The 5,000-nt window shown below is 26.7% G+C and overlaps 1 protein-coding gene across 1 annotated transcript in view; it reads left to right on the forward strand.

Annotated features, from left to right (window-relative positions):
• Nucleotides 1-5,000, forward strand: part of LOC145265495 (paired box protein Pax-6-like) — a 1,005,138-nt gene that overhangs the window by 162 nt on the left and 999,976 nt on the right. The gene's annotated exons all lie outside the window — the stretch shown is intronic.

Below are 5,000 nucleotides of genomic sequence, written 5' to 3' on the forward strand. Positions count from 1 at the left end.
GAAATAGATATAATACATATCTATATATGCTTTTTAAAGAAAGGATTTATAACTATACCATTCTGAAAAAAAATCATTCTCTTCATTTGGAATACATTCAATATTGTTTGGCTTTATTGGCTTTTTTACTTATTCGAATAGATTTAAATCTTGGAGGAAGTTGATATATTTAACAAAATGTCAATTTATGTTTAAAATAAAGGTAAGTGGTCTTCTATTTTTGTCTGTACTAGTAGGTTTTTGTTTCATCGTATTTTTACGCGTCTGATCAGAGAAATAAATGCTTGATATAGGTTTCCTCAAGTAATAAATACTATATATATATATATATATGCATATATATATATATGTGTGTGTGTGTGTGTGTGTGTGCGTGTATCTATACACACACACATATATATATATACTATATGTATATATATGTATATATACACACACGTATATATAAGTATATATAAATATATGTAAATATATATATATATATATATATAACTACTTCATTTACTCACATAAACCTAATATACGAAAGTATAGATTTATGCGTTAACTTTAAGTATTTACTTCAAAAGTGCTCAATACGTAGGTAGAGCTAGTTATTAGGAAGGGGCGCAGTGGATACTAGAAAGCTGAGTGGCTATCTAGAAATCCTCACCATATATAAAAACAAGAAGCAACCACAGAATTCGCGCATAAGCCTGACGAATCCTATAGTGGATGAAACGCAGAATATTCAGTGTAGCTTAATCGCCATATATATTTTATAAATTAATATATATATATATATATATATATATATATATATATATATATATATATATATATATATATATATACCTAGTGTTTCATCCTTTCGGAAATCATCCGAATCCAGCCATGAAGTCATCTGTGTCCTAATACCACGAGTGCATGCATATATATATATATATATATATATATATATATATATATATATATATATTTATATATGCTCACACCAACACATACACACACATACACACACGTACATATCTAAATATATAGAGGTATTATTTTTCTTATATTATAGTGACACCAATTTGATTGATTATTTTAAAAAAGCCAGTGTTTTATTGGCAACAGTTGCATATAATGGTTTCGGCCCATAGCTGGTATTAAATTTATAATAGTTCGTAGTAATAATTATACCAGCTGGGTAACTCATCAACGTGAAAAGGGTGCGTAAAAAAACAACATTCTCAGCCTCATCTATCTTTGGAAAAACACATCACATCCAATATTTACAGTTTGTTTTTGTGTTTCATACGTATGCTATCTGTCATGCATATGCGTGTCTATTCCTGGTAGTATGGTACACTATAAAAACTCTTTATAGTATTGCACCATTGAGGTATATTAAATAAATGTTTTTTGCTTATGTATTTTAATACTATTCTAATTAATAATATGCATATATATTTATTTTATTAAATAAAGATAAACAGAATTACTATAAGTCACCACAATAAATTTACTGTTTTATTCTTAATAAACATCGTAAGGCTACAAAATCCAAATTAAATTTCATTTACTTAGATTGAATGAAATAATATATTGCCCTTTCTAATTAAGCTATTATGTTTAAATTTAATGAATTTTATTTGGGAAACTTTTAACCTTGAACACACACACACACATATATATAATACACATAATTTAATATATAAATATATATACACAAATATATATACACACACATATATATATAAATATATATAAATATATATATATATATATAAATATATATATATATATATATATATATATAGTAATTTATAAAATATATATGGCGACTAAGCTACACTGAATATTCTGCGTTTCATCCAACTATAGGATTCGTCAGGCTTATGCGCCTCCTATAGTTGGATGAAACGCAGAATATTCAGTGTAGCTTAATCGCCATATATATTTTATAAATTACTAACTAGCTCTACCTACGTATTGAGTACTTTTGAAGTAAATACATAAAGTTCACGCATAAATCTATACTTTCGTATATTAAATTTATGTGAATAAATGAAGTAGTTATATATATATATATATATATATATATATATATATATATATATATATATAATTAAGAATGCACGTTTTTTAACCATCACACTCTTGTGCTGTCTGCAGAGCATTGTCCAGCACATCACTTAATGTTTCAGGGTTTCCGCCTCTAATTTCCTTCTCTATATTGTTTTCAAGGGAATTTATTGTGGCTGGTTAGTTTGCGTATACCCGATTTTTGAGGTAGCCCCAAAGGAAGAAATCTGCACATGTAAGATCTGACGAGAAGGGTGGCCAATTTATCTTACAGCCATGAGAAATTATTCGGTTGTCGAATAAGTCCTGGAGCAGATATAATGTTTGAACCACATTGATCGAGAGACCTCAATTTGACTTGATCTCCTTCTTACTGATATAGATGGCCACCATAGCTTTTATTGCATTGGGAGTAGGGAAATTTATTGTGTTGAATTTCGTCGAAATTCTCTTCGAGTTTCTGATATTGACTCATTCAACCGAAAATAGGACTCTACAATAAATATCAGCTCCTCGGTAGTGTAACGACTCAGCGTAATTTGGAAGGGTTACTCTAGAGGATCAGAAAATATAGAAAAAATTAAGAATGCACGTTTTTTAACCATCAGCTTCTTTTGCGACACGCTGTATATATATATATATATATATATATATATATATATATATATATATATATATATATATGAAATAAAATGGAGGTGGGAGGACCTGAATACTCAACGTTTCGCCCGATTTATACGGGCTTCTTCAAGAGGGATGGTCATTGACGAGAGAGTCGGAGGATTGGCGCTATATATAATGATGGCGGAGAGCAGCGTGTTTTCCTAATGTAAATTAGATGTCATATATACATATATATATTTTATGAGAGAATAACAATTAGAGTAAACTAGTGTGGTGGATTACGTCTAAAAGTTAAAATATTGTAGAGATTAAAAAAAAACATTGCGTCTGGAAATATAGCGGTGATAGATTAAGTAAATAATTGACACGAGATTACGAAGGAAGTTTTTTTTTTTTAAATTAGAAATAATTGAATTGGGATAAAGTAGCGTAGTAACTTAAAAGATGGTGCCTAAAAATAAGAATAGGAGGTGATAAAATGGAGTCTAAAAATATATAATGATAAAATAAAAACAGTAAATAAGTAAAAAAAATAAAATAAAATTAAGTGAAATTACGATTTTTTTGTATATATATATATATATATATATATATATATATATATATATATATATATATATATATATATATATATATATATATATATATATCGCGTTTAACCGGTGTCTAAGTTGTTCTCTTTAATAATTATTTTCAACAGAAAATAAAAATCGTAATTTCACTTAATTTTATTATTTTTATTTTACTTATTTACTGTATTTCATTTAATCATTATCTATTTTTAGACTCCATTTTATCATCTCCTATTCTTATTTTTAGACACCATCTTTTAAGTTACTACACTATTTTATCCCAATTCAATTATCTCTAATTAAAAAAAAAAAATTCCTTCGTAATCTCGTGTCATTTTATTTACTTAATCTATCACCGCTATATTTCCAGACGCATTTTTTTTTACTCTACGATATTTTAACTTTTAGACGTAATCCACCACACTAGTTTAGTCTAATTTATTTTATCACATAAAATGTATATATATGTATATATGACATCTAATTTACATTAGGAAAACACGCTGCTCTCCGCCATCATTATATATAGCCCCAATCCTCCGACTCTCTCGTTAATGGACATCCCTCTTGAAGAAGCCCGCATAAATCGGGCGAAACGTTGAGTATTCAGGTCCTTCCACCTCCATTTTATTTCATATCGTCGGATTTAATCCAGCTCAACAATCATATATATATATATATATATATATATATATATATATATATACATAACATATAATTATCCTAATATATATATACGTATATAAACACACATATATACACACATATATACACATATATATCTATATATATACACATGTATCTATGTATATACATCTATATATACATATAAATCTATCTATGTGCATACATACATACATTCATACGTACATGTATACATATATTCGTATTAAAACGGATAATCATGAAGCTTAATTAACTGATATAATTAATCCTGACATTAATTTTATTGATATGAACATTACCAGAATTTTGATATATAAAAAATTTGATTATAATATATATATATATATATATATTTATATATATATATGCATACATACATATACATATATACACATATGTGTATGTGTATATATATAGATATATATACACACATATATACACACATATACATATAATTATATGAATATATATATATACATGCATATATATATACACATACATATAACATCCATATATACACACGTATGCATACATATGCATACACAAATATACGTATATATATATATATAGAGAGAGAGAGAGAGAAAGAGTAAGAGAAAGAGAGAGAATAAGAGAAAGAGAGAGAGAGACAGACAGACAGACAGACAGAGACAGAGTCAGAGATTTTTATATATTAAAATTCCGGTTATGTTCCTATCAATAAAATCCAACATTAATTGCGTCAGTAAATTCAGCTTCATGGTTATCGGTTTTAATAATCAAGCATGCATCTTTCTGTGTTACAATTGTTTTATAACTATTCGCAAAAATTTAAACATTATATCATTAAATATATTCCAAAAGTAGCTACTCTTCAGACACCAAAACACACTTTTCATAAATATATGAACATATACATAATCCCTATTTTGAGGCATAAAGCAGTGGATTCACATCGTTTCTTTTCTTTTTTTTTATTAACGAATAAAAGAACATAAACCAGTACTTTTTTTTTAAATATGCATTATGTATATGTTCAGATATTTTTGACAAATCTATTTTGATGTCTGGAGAGTTGCTAATTTTGGAAAGTATTTAACTGATATATTT

This window comes from Euprymna scolopes, chromosome 40 (assembly GCF_053919585.1).
Source record: "Euprymna scolopes isolate OS-2025 chromosome 40, ASM5391958v1, whole genome shotgun sequence".
Classification (NCBI taxonomy): Eukaryota; Metazoa; Mollusca; class Cephalopoda; order Sepiida; family Sepiolidae; genus Euprymna; species Euprymna scolopes.